The following is a 16,893-nucleotide window of genomic DNA, read 5'->3' as shown; positions in this document are numbered from 1 at the left end:
GGAAAACTAAGACAATTCTGTAAATAGTAATAGATAACTAGAAACAAAAAAATATAAAAATGTACAATGCAAGGAACAAGATGGCCATGAAAAAGAGAAGAGGATTAGATGAACCTGGACAAACAGGCGTCCAGAAACAAAAGGAAAAGTGATGGTTCCTTATTCATGCTGAATAAAGAATCTCACCAGATGCCTAGAGAGAAACTAAATATCGACATCTGAGTGCATTCATGACTCATTGCATATATTAACATTTAATTTAATTGTCTTCTTTATAAAACTCCAAGTTGGAAAATACAAGCGTTTTTCATGTTAGCTTGTGTGAAGCATAAAGCAACATTTAATAATGTTGGTGAATAATGTGGTGTATAATTGAGATCAGAGCTATTTTATATAAAGCGATCAGGAAAGGCTTCTCTGATAAAAAGCACTTTTGAGGTTGAGTTCAATAGGAACTAAGGAACTAAGGTTTGTGGGTACCTGGAAAAACAGTGTTCCAGCAGAGGGAAGAATAAGTGCAAAGGTCCTGAGGCAGGAACGTGTTTGTCATGTTTGAGGAAAAGCAAGGCATCCAGAAAAATAGATGGAGTAACCAAGGAGAGGTTCATACTTATTTAGGTCAGAGGAATAGTAACAGTTATCCCTTGTAAAGCTACGGTTAAAAAAAAAATTTAACTTTCAGTGAGGTAGGAAATTTGAAAACATTACAGTGCTTTGAGCAGAGCAGGGAAAATATTTGGCTTATATTTTAAAAAAATATTTGGGCAGTTCTTTGAGGACTATAGGAGGGTGTTAGGATGTTACTGCAATAGTTGATATACACAAATGATAGTGTCTTCTACTAAGTACATAGTAGTGAAGCAGGAAGAAAGATTCTTACGTATCTTCTTACAATATCATCATCCACAACTTAATTACAGCTTTTTCTAAAACACAGAGTTCATAGGTAATCCTGTAGTACTAAGAGATTGTCACTTCCACAAGAGAAGGCATCTCAGTACCTAGAATAGTTTCTGTCATGTGTGAATTCTTCAGTAAATATGTGTGGAATGAATGAATAAATAAATGAATGACTGAAAGAATGAATAGGTGAATACCACATATTTTATGCTTGTTGCAACCAGTTATATCAATATTATGGTCGCATCCTAGGCTAACTCTGTGTAACATGGCTAAAATATATTTATTTCCATTTCTCAACTCTGCATTTCTTTTCGCTGTCTTGACTGTGATCTTCATAATAAAAGGTTACGATGCCCTTTGACAAAGAAATAAGCTGCATAAGTCTTACTGAACTTTACATAATTGCTCACTATCTCACTAGATTTTTATAAGCAAATAATATATCTTCTGAGGGGACTTGACTGCAAGGACACTGTAATATGAGTTGTATGCGAGGTTTTCTTTTTTGTACTGACTCATAAAACTCATCCAATCCATTGAACTCATTCTAGAAACAAGATGAAGTGTAAATCAATAAGCAAAAACTATTGATAATAATGAGTACTCATTTAAAAGACTTTTATGTAATGAGAGTAAACCCCTATTGAAACACAATTACGTATCCATAAAAATTTATCTTCCTTTCACTCTTTAGCAGCTCCAATCCTGGGAAAAGATTTATTTTTTGTATCTGTTAAGTTTATTACTTTACATAATTCTCATCACTGCTGAGGTTCCTGCTTATTTGTAGGGAGATTATACTTTGCATTGATTCCATATCCCTTTTTGTTTTAAAAGCAATTATTTCAAACGATTATCAGGTCAAAACATATGAAATTTTTTAAGGGCAAAATGGGAGAATACTGGCGATTTTATATAGTTCAACCAAATGTTTCTCTTTGTCCTAGCAATGAATTCATGCACTGTGGTCCCATAACTGCTGAAATTTGAGGCTTCTTTCAAGGAGAAAGGAAGTTTAAGCCATAGCTATTTTATGGTGTAGCTCATCCTTTATTCTACCCTTCAGAGACCCTAAGATTACTGGAGCCTTATCAGAGTTGCAGTGATCCTGGGTATTTAATTAATCTAGAGCCAGGCAGAGAAAACTGAGGAATTAGCATTAATCATATTCTCTCAATTCCTGTTGACTTCTGTGTAAGCTAGGATTAATTTTCTGCTGGGAAGGACTGACCTTGTCTTGATTTACGATGTAACAATGCTCTTTGCTAAGGGAAATATTCAATTAAAATCAAAATAACCACAGCAACAATTGTACCAGTAAAAAATACTCTTCACCAAAATCAAAATACCTATTGCATAAAATTTACTCTTTTTTCCTGGAACTCTTTGCTGTAGTGTTTTGCAAGATCTTTTATGTCAATATAGGGCTACGTACTGCATTCTTTCAAATATTGTAAGCTGAAAAGTTTCTTAGGATGTGCAGATTTCTATTCGGTAAATAGTCTATAAGCCATAAAATAAACATAAACAAACAAAACGAAAACCAACTGATGTAACAGTTGCTAAAAAGTGATGAGAAAACTCTGGTAGATATCAGAGAGGAAGGATTTATGTTCTATGATTTACCTTTTACCAATCCATTTTTTATGACTTGTCTATGTTTTACATTCCACGTAACAGAAATTACTTATTCACAAAGGTATTGAGTGACTATATTGTGATGGATTTTTAAAAAAAATTTTTCGAAGTGAAAGATCAAGTAGAGCATTTAACTAAACTAATATTCAGCTGTGTTTAAGATATTTTAGTTGATGCTGTGGGGGACAGAAAGAAAGGACTCCCCTCAAAGAAATTATAATAAAATTTGGAAGACAGGCCCAAAGCACAGAAGTGAAAACCTACAAAACTACGAAAAATTTTAAAATTTCTTTTCAGCATGAGACGGCGTATCACATAGCAGTGGTGATTAATCATAATTAATTTTGCAAATAATAACTCCCTTAGAATCTTAGCATTGGAAGAATTTACTTCAGGTATGTGGTCAGTGGTGAGAGAAATTTTAAACTCTAACAAGGTATTATATTTGCAATACATTTGCCATATCTCATCCTAAAGGCATGAATCCACCTGACTGGGAAAGCATGGGGACAATTTTATAAAAAGATGTGAGTGGTTTTTAAGAAAAGCACACTCTATATTCATAGTTTTATAGTGCCTGCAGAAACTAATAAAATTGGGCTTATCTTGTTATCTACACTTCTATCACTGACAGAGAGGAATATGACAGGGGAATGGAGCCTACCGATTAGAAGATTTTCAGCATTCTTCTCAATCTCCTTGAAAACTGAGGTGTAAAAACATTTAAGTTAGTGTCTGCCTGTTGTTCAGTAGTGCTAAAATCCTAATTTAATTTAAAGGATAATTGGTCTACTCTTTATCAGTGTTGATTTTAAATTCTATTTCCATAGCTAATTCTCATAGTGAAGGTTTCCTGTTTGTTTCTTCATTTTAAGCAGGCTGATCTATTAAATATTTTTCCTTCCTTCTCTGATGAATAGGATGTAAACTTGAAACTCTTTTAATTATATTTTTCCTTATTTTGCTATGATTTCATGCCTGCTATAGAGGTAAATATAAAAAAAAAAAAAACTCTTGAAGCAGATGCCTAATATAGACTGGGTTGGTCCATTGCACGTTTTCAATCAGATTATAATCGTTTCTCTAAACACATACCTGTACACAGCTGAAAACCTTACACAAATTTGATGGCAGTCAAACTAAAATAGTCAGGGCTGTGCAATTGATTTCTGTTGCCCCAGATACAGGAAAGATCATGATCTGAATGCTCTACAGAGTCAATCAGTTACAGGAGGCCACCTTTTCTCCAACCTAAGTGCCCTCCTACTGGTAACTAAGAAAGGTCACTTGAGTTTTTTTTTTACCACTCAGGGCTTGCTTCATTAAAAGGTATTCTATTTAAGTATTCTCTCATGAGAATCTCACTGAAATTAATTTATAAAATCTACATATTAAGTACAAACTTCTTCTGGCAAGTATAAGCTTATCAGACAGTGGAAAACGACGGAGTAGAAAGTGGCACTTTGAGTGCCAAAAAAGTCTTCTGCATATCTTTGTTTCTTTTGCTAGATTCTTTTCACTACATTTCCCAGTATTCTTTGTGACGAAGAATCTTTATCATGTACATGATGAACTTCTTTAAGCAGATGCTTCCTTTGATACTTGAAAATCCAAAATGAAAATAGTATGGTGCTGCTCAGGAAGGCATATATTTCTGCAGCAGGCATCCTGCCGTCTGTTCCCTGACTTAAACATTGTCCAGCACTAAGTAGCTTCAGTAGACTTCTGTTGAATTATGAATAGTCAGAAAAAAATACATTAAAGAAAAATTGGCTCGCTATTTGCCTTATCAGGGTTCAGTCAGATTTGCTATTTTACATTTGTCCACATATTCTCTTAATGTAGGTGAAACACTGAATTTCATCAGAGTAGAATTATTTCCAGCACAGTATTAGTTCTCTCATAATATGGACTAAAAAAATGACTAAACTCAGTGGAAACACTCCATAATGCACTCTGTGAGGGCTGGTTATGCAAAATTAGAACTTATGCTTTATATTTTTCATTTTATATATTTAAATATAGCTTACTAAGAAATGTCTAGGGAGATTGGTATAAAAGCAATTTAAAAAACCCTAATCTCAGACATAATCCCAAAAGGGCCCAGCAACTTTATGGCTTCTTAGTGAAGTACTGTAGTTTCAGCAAAGAGAAATTAGTTAAGACAACTTTATCATATGGGTCATGAACTTTGTAATTTTGATCGAAGATAGGAACAGGGTGATGAAAATGACATAGGGATAGTTACAAAGCAACAGGGCAAATAGAAAATAGAGTAAAATCCCAGAAAATCATGCTAGCAGTCCTAGATTTGAAAGCCTGAGGGCCAGAGGTGAAGATGAACAGTGGGAAAGATGGTTATCACAGATGGAGCCCGTTTTATTGCCGTGCGGTAGAAAGTTCAAAGACTGTAGCAGCAAGGATATAAAAAACAAGTACGAGGCCATGACAATAATGTCTGACATGGCTTTCCAGTGTGCACTGGGGGTGGGAAGCAAGGGGATAGGGCAAGCCACGGGAAAACAGAGAGCACACTGCTAAGAAACACTTTTAGTCTATAGTTTTACAATCAGAGATTTCTGTATATGCACTAAAAAAAAAAGAAAAAAACCCCTGCAGATAAAAGAGCATGCTGTTTGAATTTTATGATCAGAGTTCCTTTAAAATTGGAAGTTTTATGTCAAGATATGATGGGACTTTCTAGAAAAATATTGATTCAATAGGCAGAAATTAGAGGAAAGTCTAGAAATACCTGTGCTATCTACGTGCAGAATAGAGAATACAAGACTAAATATGGGGCTTCCCTGGTGGCGCAGTGGTTGAGAGTCCGCCTGCCGATGCAGGGGACACGGGTTCGTGCCCTGGTCCGGGAGGATCCCACATGCCACGGAGCGGCTGGGCCCATGAGCCGTGGCCGCTGAGCCTGTGCTCCACAACGGGAGAGGCCACAACAGTGAGAGGCTCATACCGCAAAAACAAACAAACAAAAAAAAACGAAATATGGAAATATGGCATTTTGAGAAATGGGTTTAAGGAATAAAAGTAAATATGTATAGAACAACATTCCTTTCCCATGAATGCCTAAGGTCTCTGCTGCTTCTCTAAATATAGCAGGAGACAAAGTAGCTGAAGTGATGGTACAAAATTTCATCACCAAGACCTACACGAATTTTTCCGGTAGCCTGATGCCTATGTTGTATCTAGAGTAGAAGAAATTCCTAGATTTTGTTACTGTCACTCCAACTCACCACCTACTTGCCTGTGAATGTGGAAGAGATCAACAAAATGAAGCGAGTAATCACAGGACTAACTTTTCCTGAGAGAAGTGGAGACTCGGGAGAGCAGGACCAGTGGACTTGATGCCAAAAACGCGGCCTCTGTGAACCGGTGCTGAATCAGATTTCAGAGAGCAAGTTTTGGGTGAAGTAGAAAAGAACAGCTTTATTGCTTTGCCAGGCAAAGGGGAACACAGTGGCTCATGCCTCCAAAAACTGTGTGTCCCAACCCGGGAGGATTTGGTGAGGAGTTTTGTAGCAATGGTTCAAGGGCGGGGTTGCTGATAAGATTTGGGTGTGTGCAGGGCCCAGCACACCTTTAATCTGGTCCCAGTTTAATCTCTTGAAGAGCTTCTCTGGTTCCTTTGATCTGGACTCAGGTGGTCTTCTCTGGAATGAAGAATGCTACAGCTTCCATTTGTTGGGGGTTTTAGTTCTGTAAAGAGCTCAAAGATAGTGCTATGTGTATCCCTTGAGGTGGAACCAGGACCCTGCCCCAAGGCCGCACTATTGTTTCCCGACAGCTCCTCCCTTGTCTCTGCATCCCCTCCCTTCCCTGATTAGCAACTATTTGAATCTGCCCTTTGGGACTCAGGGAAGGTCATAGAGGCTGGAGTCTATTCCCTACAAACAAGAGATGGAGGGCACAGAAAGGCATCTGTGCCCAGGAGCCCCACAAGATCCTGCTTGGTTTCAGACTCACCTTGCATTGGGAAATGGGTATTAATCGTGAGGGCACACAATGGCTCCAAAGCCTAAATATGCGTCCAATTTAGAGAAGTGAGCCTTGTACAGCAGTTAAAACAGAATTAAAACGCAATGTGATATTTTGCTTCTGGGAAGATGGAATACATGTTCTTTCCCTTATTCTTCCAGCTACTGACAACTAAAAACTCTGGACTTTCTATGTAAAATGAACATTAAAAAGACTGCAAGGTGGAAAGATGTCAGACAAGCTAGGAACATCAGGGCCCAAGAAACAGCAGGGCAGCGGGGATGTATCAGTGGAGGCCTAGAGGGGAGCTGAGACTCCCACCAAGGGCAAGGAAGATTATGAGTTAAGCACTGAGAGGTTGCATGTTAGACAGGGCTTCTTTCTGCTGCTTCTGCTTTGAGTCAACTTAGGTAATGAATACTATGTAATTGCATATCTACATTTTCCACACTCCTTCCATTCGATATCACTTCAGGTGTTGGGTGCTCCCAGCAGGCAAACTGCCTCAAGCTGCCAGCAGCTATCAGGCTGTCAGAACCCACCATCATTAGACGGTGATCCATACTGGAATATATCCTGAATTTTCTGACCGTCAATAACAAGGAATGATGTCATGAATACTGCAGCAAAAAAAAAAAAAAAAAAATTAAAAGAGAAAAAATGAGACTATCTTCCGTCTTCTCAAATGCCAAAAATTGGTTAGGGAAGATTTAAGAGACAGAGGAGGCCCTAGTTGATCACCTGGTTGGCCAAGTATATTCCTCCCTGCCCCCAAATATTACAGCAGCTCTATCTCCTTCTGATGTTCAGGGTCAGTTACTCCTGTCCAATGGTTACCCTTTTCCTTGCCTTCTTGTGTGCATAAGATCAAAGTGACCGTGCAGTGAGCGAAACTTAATGTAACGTTTACAAAACTTCTGGTGCAAGTGCTTTTCCTTGTGGGAACAAGAGACAGAAAGCACAAATTCTTCAAGTTAAGTCATAGGAAATGATTATAAGCAGGACACCACTGTTTCCAAACTCTGGTTCCCAGAACCACGTATTCTCTCTATTGGGAGCAGCGTATATATAGAATAATGGTTCTCGACTTAAGAGTATAGACTGCATGCCGGAGGATGGTGTATCAGGAAGGATGGTAAAGATCATAGGCAATATGTCTAACTTGTCCTTTGTGCTGCACCTTCAAAAAGCAGTCTCATCACTCTATCAAGCCAGCAGCTGCTGGTGGTACAGTATGTGATAGCACCAGTGTATCCCATGATCTGCACCCCATTTTCTTTCAATTGGGTGCCTTATGTTAGATTTATGCAGTACGTCAGGTTCATGGACAAAAACACTGCGTATCCTTGGATAGAGGCACTGGCTGAGAGACTGCATATGCAGGAATGTTGCACATAGACCCATACCCAGAATATTTGATTGAAGAAGAATCAGTGCTGCTTCCACAAAAACACAAGGTCCACGTGATCCAAAGCCACCCTCAAAGGACGGTATCACATGCTGGGGGCTCTGTACCCGGTAAGTTCAGCTGTCATCAGGAGCAGTAGCTAGATCAAGGCAGACAGGAGCCATGCTGTCCCTTATTGGCTACATTTTCAATGTCTGTAATATAATATCCAACTCAAGGAACTGACATTGGTATAAGGTATCTGTGTAGTTTCAAGTAACTTTATCACATGTGTAAATACATGTAGTCACCACGGCAATCAAGATACAGAATTACTGTATTACCACAATGATGTCTGTCATAATACCTCTTTATAGACATACCTACCTCCTTCTACCCACAATTCTCAATCCTTGCAATCACTAATGTGTTTTCCATCTCTATACTTTTGTTGTTTGGAGAATCTTATATAAATAGAATCATGCAGTATGTGACCCTTTGAATCTGTTTACATAATAAGATGTAACCAATAAGGGATGCAGGGTGAAGGTTACACGGAAACTTTCTATACTATCTTTGCAACTTCCTATTACTCTAAATGATTTCAAAATTAAAAAAATAAAACATATGTTCAAGTTTTGATAACAATACATTTTATTTTTGAAAAATAAAGAAGCTCACTGTCTAAAGCCTTATTTTCCAGTATAATTTTAACTAAATGAGGATTTTATCAGGAATATTTGGAAATAGAGATTGAATAGAATTTTTAGAAACTAAGCTATAATAAAAGAATAAACAGAAAGGAGTTCAAGAGTTTTTGCTTTCTTAATTGATTTCTATCTTTCAGTTAATCACACAGTAGGTAGGTGTGATTAACTAAAAGATAGAATGGGGCTATATATGGAAAAATGTTTTAAATGTTCCACACTTGACACATACACACTACTACATATAAAATGAATAACAAGAACTTACTGTATAGCACAGGGAACTCTACTCAATACCCTGTAATGGCCTATATGGGAAAAGACTCTAAAAAAAGAGTGGATATATGTGTATGTATAACAGATTCATTTTGCTGTGCACCTGAAACTGACACAACATTGTAAATCAACTATACCCCAATAAAAATATTTTTAAAAATGTCCCATACTTGGTCCTAAAGAACAAAAATAAATGTCCCAATGGATGTTATAGGCTCTTTGTGAATTTTTGCATATTAAGTAAAAGATATGTGAAGTGTATATTGGTAAAACACGGTAAGTATAGCATAAAACACTTGAGTTATGGAAAATCCAGATTCATTTAAAAATTAAAGACGACTTTCCAAATAACACCATTAAATCATTTTGATTAATCTTTTAATGATATAAAGTTAATTACTTGTGATCTCCTTTGGCGACTTGTTTTTAAGCTGGAAAGTCAAAGGACTGGGAAACCAGGCTATAGTTTTTTCAAAAAACAAATCAAAAACACAAGAATGCTCTGCTATGTATTAAATAATGTATTGTTACGTTTACTTTTCATTTGACTTTTCCAATTTTTTTTTCCCCCAGAGTATATTTATTTGTTCTGATGTCTGAGTCCTTGTATGTTTGGTGCAAACAATAGCAACGGGCCACGCAGTGCTGTTCAAAACTCAGCCATGAGCAGTAGCGACAAATGTATCACAATTGTGGGTGGGCTTTGAGGGAGGATCCCTAATATTTGGGTTTGGTTCTTTTAATCTACATCATAAAGAAAGCCTCAACATATTTAAAATTATAAACAGAATTTCTAACAATTTTTCTGCAATCTAATGGATCATCTCATACATCTTCTTTGGGCACCATTTCTTTTATGTTATGATTTGTCATTTGCTGCCAGTTTCGCTTCCTGTTTGTTTAGACAACAATAAGAATCTGACATGAACACTCATGCTTATAGTAATGAAATTTTAAAAAATCAATTTTAGATATGTTGCACAGCTTGACATTTTATTTTAAATGGTATCTGATAGAAGAAAATGGAATGTAAATTGTGTGGACATTAGATCAATTTTATATTCAGATTCAAATAACATTTGCTGAGCAATAACAAAGAGACTGCCACTGTATGTATTAAGCACTCCACGTAATCTATTTTAAATAACCCTTATAGTATCTATGTGAGGTATTACTAGCATCTGATTTTATGCATAAAGAAATTGAGACTGAGAAGAGAAATAATTTCTAAGTATCTTAAACATAAGAAGAAAAGCAGCCTTTTAAAATTTTCCTGATTCCTGAAATGTATTTGATTGCATGTTTATGTAAACCTCTAATTTCTGCCTTATACAAGACATAATTACAATAACGCAATGAGACTGATTTGTGACTGCAGTTTACGGAAATCAGACTAACTGCATTTAAACCACCAGCTGGAGAAAAGACATATACCTCTATTTTTGATGTATGGTTTACTCACAAAAGGCATTTGATAGAAAGATATCTATATCTGTGTTTATTTCTTTGCAATCTAGAATTAGTTATATATTTATTTTCAAGTAAACTTGTGAACTACTCTTATTTAGGACTGGTCTATTAAGGAATCATCAATAGGTATCAGTTTTCACAGTTGCTTTAATATCACATTCAAAGACTCCCTTCAGATCCTTTTGCATTTCACTTCATCTCTCACTAGTCTTGCTTTAATTGTTCTGTGTTAAAGCTCTTTTATCTATTTGTTTCAAGTTTTAAATCCATCTTGAATATCTTATTAAATTCAATCATGCATTCTCTTTGGTCAAAAAAGATAACTAATAGAAGTGGTTTAAAAGAGCTTAAAATGAGTAGAGAGACTTTTTCAAAATTAAGTGCTATTACTAACATTTAATAAGAAATAGAGATGCAACAGAAAAAAATATTTTTGGCAAAGATTGTTTTCAAAAATGGTGTCAAAATAGAGAGTCTGGAACTTTATGCAGAATAAAACAAGTGCCTTAACTTGAGCGTATGCAACTTATTCATTTCAAACTTGAATGAATGGCCAGTGTTTAGGGAAAAAAAATAGTACAGATATATAAAAGAAGTGGCAACTATTGAGAAGTAGGACAGCAGAATATAATTCCTCTATTGTAAAGTACAGGTATTTCTTAAAAAATACGTTTGTCCCGTTTGAAAATGGGAAAAATGCATTTGGTGCCATGTAGACCTTTGAGATAGCTCCTGTTTCTAAGAGGAGGCTGAGAAACTATGGGCAGAGCAGGTATTTTGGCAAGTTTACTGGGATTAGTGGAAAAAATTGGTGATCAACACCCTCTCAGGATGAGGGCGTCTGACTTATTACCCATGCTTTAGGATGGTTTCCAGAAAGACTACACTTGGGAAATAAAGATGAATTTAGAAATACAGTGGTCTTAAAGTCCTATTTTCAAAGTATCTCAAAACTTCTTTTTTTGTTGTTAATTTTTATTTTATATTGGAGTATGTTTGATTTACAATGTTGTGTTAGTTTCAGGTGTACAGGAAAGTGATTTAGTTATACATATATTCATTCTTTTTCAGATTTTTCCCCCATATAGGTTATTACAGAGTGTTAAGTTCCCTGTGCTATACAGTAGATCCTTGTTGATTACCTGTTTTATATTTAGTAGTGTGTGTATGTTAACACCAAACTCCTGATTTATCCCTCCCCTCCACCTTTCCCCTTTGGTAACCTCAAGTGTGTTTTTGAAGTGTGTGAGACTGTTTCTATTTTGTAAGTAAGTTCATTTGTATCATTTTTTTAGATTCCATGTATAAGTGATATATGCTATTTGTCTTTCTCTGCCTTACTTCCCTTACTATGATAATCTGTAAGTCCATCCATGTTGCTGCAAATGGCATTATTTGATTTTTTTATGGCTGAGTAATATTCCATTGTATATATGTACCATGCTTTCTTTATCCATACATCTGTCGATGGACACTTAGGTTGCTTCCATGTCTTCCCTATTGTAAATAGGGCTGCAAAGAAAATTGGGGTGTATGTTTTCGAAGTACGGTTTTCTCTGGACAGATGCCCGGGAGTGGGATTGCTGAATCATTTGATAGTTCTATTTTTACTTTTGAAAGGAACCCCCATACTGTCCTCCATAGTGGCTGTATCAATTTACATTCCCACCAACAGTGTAGGAGGGTTCCCTTTTCTCCACACACCCTCTAGCATTTATTGTCTGTAGACTTTTTGATGATGGCCATTCTGGCCTGTGTGGGGGGATACCTCATTTAGATTTGATTTGCATTTGTCCAGTAATTAGTGATGATGCACATCTTTTCATGTGCCTATTGTCTTCTTTGGAGAAATGTCTCTTTAGATCTTCTGCCTATGTTTTGATTGGGTTGTTTTCTTAATATTGAGCTGCATGAGCTGTTTGTGTATTTGGGAGATTAATTCCTTGTCGGTCTCATCATTTGCAAATGTTTTCTCCCATTCTATGGGTTGTCTTTTCATGGAGTTTATGGTTTCCTTTGTTGTGCAAAAGCTGTTAAGTTTAATTTGGTCCCATTTGTTTATTTTTATTTGCATTACTACAGGAGGTGGATCCAAAAGAATACTGCTGCAATTTATGCCAGAGAGTTTTATAGTATTTAGGTCTTTAATCCATTTTGAGTTTATCTTTGTGTATGGTGTTAGAGAATGTTCCAATTTCATTCTTTTACATGTAGCTGTCCTATTTTTCCAGCACCACTTATTGAAGAGACTGTCTTTCTTTTCTCTATTGTATAGTCTTGCCTCCTTCATTAAAGATTAGGTGACCATAGGTGTGTGGGTTTATTTCTGGGCTTTCTATCCTGTTCCACTGATCTATAGTTCTGTTTTTGTGCCAGTTTTGTGCCAGTACCATACTGTTTCGATTACTGTAGCTTTGTAGTATAGTCTGAAGCCAGGGAGCCTGATTCCTCCAGCTCTGTTTTTTTCCCTCAAGACTGCTTTGGCTATTCAGGGTCTTTTGTGTGTCTGTACAGATTTTAAGATTTTTTTGTTCCAGATCTGCAAAAAATGCCATTGGTAATTTGATAGGGCTTGCATTGAATCTGTAGAGTGCCTTGGGCAGTATAGCCATTTATGATAGTACCATTATGAGAGGATGGGGAAGGGAATCATCTGCACTGTTTTTTGTGGGGTTTTTTTGCACTTTTTCTAGGAATTACAGCTCAAATACAAAAATACATGAAATATGAAATAAAGGATTGGGATAAAGATACATTGTACTAATATTAAACAGAAAATTGAGTATAGTTCTTTCATAGTGATTTCCTGGGGATTAATCCCCAGGAAGATATAACAATTATAAATGTGTTTGTGCCCCTAATAACATATCCTCAGAAGATAATACAAAATTTAACATTAATAAAAGGAAAAAATGGCAAATCTAAAATCACAAAGATTTCATTATGCCTCTTTAAATGTTTGCTCTTTAAATGTTTGAATAGGAAGTCAAAAATAAGGATACAGAAACTTTGAAAAAGATGTATCAACTTAATATAATTGAAGTATATAGAATAGGCTCCAAACTCCACCGCCTCCTGCCAAAGTGCAAAACACTCATTCTTTTCAAGTTCAAGTTCATTTGGCATATTTATACAACATGCTAGGCCAAAAAGGGAATTCTGAAATAAATTCTAAAAATTACACAGATAATCATTCATACAGATTATATTTCTAGTCCCATGGAAATTAAGGTCGAAATAAAAGATAACTACAGTATCTCTTCATATTTGGAAATTAAGCAGTATCATTCTATATAAAAGCAATGTGTGAAAGAAATTTAAGGGGCAAAAGGAGCAAATACAATCTTGAAGGGGAAAGACAAAATGGAATGACTTATTCTAACAGGTATCAAGAATTCTTATTAAGGTGGTACAGTACTTAAACAATGTGCTTTTGGTACAAGGATATACAGCAAGACCAATATCGAGTGTCCAAGTAGACCTCCACAAACAGACAGACATATAAAAAAGAGGGCATTGAAGAGTGGTGGAGAAAGATCAGTTTAAAAAGTCATGTGCTATCTATCACTTGCATATCTATCTATGAAAATAATGAAATCTGACCCCTTTCCCCATCTTCCCCCCATACTCAAAAATCAAGTTCAGGTGAATTATCTAAATATGAAAGAAAGAGTAAAACAGGAGTCTTTAGGAAATAAGAGCGGAAAATAAGTTCACAAACTCAGTGCAAGGAAAAATTTATAGTTAGAAGTTTTAATCTCGGGTTTAATAAAGGAAATGATTGATAACTTAAAATTATGCATTTATATGAAAAAAGTTCTTTAAGAGATTAAAAATGTAAGACCTGCAGTGGGGGAAGATAATAACAGCATATATAACGAAGTTAGAGAAATTAGTAAGAAAATACCAGATATGACATTTTTGAAAACCCAGAAATGTATGTAATTATTAAAATGTATTATTCATAATAGAATTTTTAAAGCATTCCAAATGTCCAGTAGCCAATGGATAAATACACTGTAACAGTTATACAAATCCTATACAGCAATTAAAAAGGAACATAAAAGAAGAATAAATCTCACAGACACAAACACAATTTTGAGAAACAGAACACTGACACAAAAAGATATCAGCTGTGTGATTCTTTACATAAAGAGTTCAAAAACCAGCAAAGCAATTCTGTATTGTTACGTTTCAGGATAGGGGTTACTTTTGGAGAAGAGGTTAGCAGCAGAGAGGAAAAACTGGGGCTCTTCTAAAATGACAGTAAAGTTCTATTATGTCAGATTTACTTGGTGGTAATTTGTACTGTACACTTGTGATTTGTATGCCTTCTATTGTTATGTTATATATCAGTATGAAAAAATAAAATTTACTCCCTACAAGAAATACAAATACTGAAATGTAATAAGTAACTAATAATCCTCTAGATAAAAGTCATTCATAGGTGAGGTAATACAGACAAAACAACACTGAGGGGGTCACTTTTTTCACCTATTATTTTGAAAAGAAACATTTTGGTAATGCCCAATATGGCCCAGAACATGGGTTAACAGGGCATTAAGGCTTTAGTGCTAAGACTATGCATTTGTGCCACTGGTTTGGAAAACCATTTAGCAACAGCTACAAAATTAAAAAGGCATATATATATGTTTGGTTAGAATCTCCACTCCTAGGAATCTTTTCTATGGATATACTCACACACTTCTGTAGAGTCCTATGCACATTACACAGTTGTTTTAAGAAAAATCTTCAAAGGTAACAAGTTAAATACATTTTGGTTAAATACCCTACAACACTTTTAAACCACTAACATTTCCATATTTGAACATAGGGATTATAAAACAAAGTACTCAATTTCTACGAAGATAAAGGGAATAGAACTTTCCATTTGACTTACTTTTATTCTGTCATATGCAGGTTCAGGCCTGTGTACAGGACAGTTAGTATTCTGAATTTAAAGCAGTTGATCATCAGGTAAAGAAAATGAGTAAAATATCGATGAGTTTTAAACTACCGTTTGCATATTTTGCCTACTCGATAATACATATTCAAGATGACGAGCTAACATTTAGCTGGAGTTCACTGTCTCTGAATTTTATTTGGGAGAATAAATAAATTCTTATATTCTGTAGTTCCTGGCATATTTTTCTCATTGCTGATAACACAGTGGCATTTTCAGTGGTACCGGTTTAGAAAGATCCGGCAAATTTAAGATCTGCAGTAAAGTGAAAACAGTGCTACTTTCTTGAGCACTTAAGGTTTTGTTAGACGCTCTCATAAAACCTTCTGAGACTACGGCAGCGGTTGCGGTTACTACTTTGTTATTAACACAGCACGGTGATATAGTCTCGTAGAGATATTTATATATATATGAAGTTGTTATGTATCATACATATATATGTAACAAAAGCCCGAGGGAAACACTACCTGCCACTTGGGTTCAGAGCTGTCCTTCAGCTGTTCAAGCTTCAGAAGTGTCTTAGCTTTCTTTGTTCCGCAAGAGGCTTACTGGCATCACAGCACACTGTGCCAAGCTATAGGCAAATCGTTTATCAGCACATCCCTTTGAAACTGTCATTGAACCGCATGGACCTAAGGAGTGATAAGCATTAATAACACCGTGTTCCTTTTATGCCTTCTGCCTTTCAGCTTGCTTGCCAGATTCTTTATCTAAACTTAGGTTTTACAATCCAGACAAAGGCAGTTCCCCTTGCCTTCAAAAGTGGTGCTTAACCTAGCTTGTACAGATGTAGGATTTTTTCTAACTACTTATTTTCTAAAATAATACTTTCTTGTAAATGACCTTGAGCTTTACTTGGAAAGTGTCAGTATCATGGATCACAGAACATCTGAAAAGAAACACATCATATAAAAAGGCTCTCATTCCCCATAAATTATTGGATATGTTTCTATGCATGGTAAATCGTTGTTACATGTGGCTCCTTTGTGTGAAGCAGGCACGCATACCTGCAGACACCAGACACACTCATTTACAGGCTTCATATTGTCAAGTGCAGTGAGTTGCTTGAATTGCCTGTGGAAACGGTTAAAGGTTGAGACGTGAGAAATATGTCTTCTGAGGCTTTTTTTGGTATGTTATGTGAGAATTTCAAAATTGTAACTTTATTCTAATCAGTATTTTTATATTTTAGGTATCTTAAATATATACATATATTGAAAACCGCAATATACAAACTGCTTTACTTTTATAAAATTAAAAAATAAGTGAGGTATACTATTTTATTTTGCATAAACATGAAACAGTAAGGACTTGGTTTGAAAGACTGTTTTCTTTGTTGTTGTTTTAAGATATAAAAACAACACTACAAAAACGGTATGAAAATATTTTCCCGTTCATCTCATCTCAGATTATTTTTCATGTCCAACATGACAGAATTATGTATACTTATGAAACTAAATGAATTGTATTAACCATTATGTCACAGTGATAAGATGTCATAAATCACAAGACCATCTAAGGGATCTATTATTCTCAAATTCTTACTTACAGCGTTTGTT

General features: G+C 35.6%; 2 long non-coding RNA genes across 7 annotated transcripts in view; one reads left to right on the top strand and one right to left on the bottom strand.

Moving 5' to 3' along the window:
- The window catches only part of LOC137228942 (uncharacterized), a 544,864-nt gene that overhangs the window by 26,131 nt on the left and 501,840 nt on the right, over positions 1-16,893 (bottom strand). The window contains exons 4-5 of one of the 5 annotated variants that reach the window (XR_010945422.1): positions 15,802-15,966; positions 13,389-13,446 (exon numbers count right to left, since the gene is read on the bottom strand). The exons of 2 other annotated variants lie outside the window; for them this stretch is intronic. This is a non-coding gene — a long non-coding RNA (uncharacterized lncRNA). Of the gene's footprint in view, positions 1-13,388; positions 13,447-15,123; positions 15,967-16,893 lie in introns of those variants that run through there. 2 more of the 5 variants (XR_010945423.1, XR_010945425.1) reach the window with 2 other exon arrangements.
- LOC137228943 (uncharacterized) overlaps positions 1-16,893 on the top strand; it is a 172,512-nt gene that overhangs the window by 79,438 nt on the left and 76,181 nt on the right. The window lies entirely within an intron of this gene.

This window comes from Pseudorca crassidens, chromosome 8 (genome assembly GCF_039906515.1).
Source record: "Pseudorca crassidens isolate mPseCra1 chromosome 8, mPseCra1.hap1, whole genome shotgun sequence".
Lineage (NCBI taxonomy): Eukaryota > Metazoa > Chordata > Mammalia > Artiodactyla > Delphinidae > Pseudorca > Pseudorca crassidens.
Note: the sequence above shows the minus strand (reverse complement) of the source record. Positions and strands in the feature narration are given on the sequence as shown.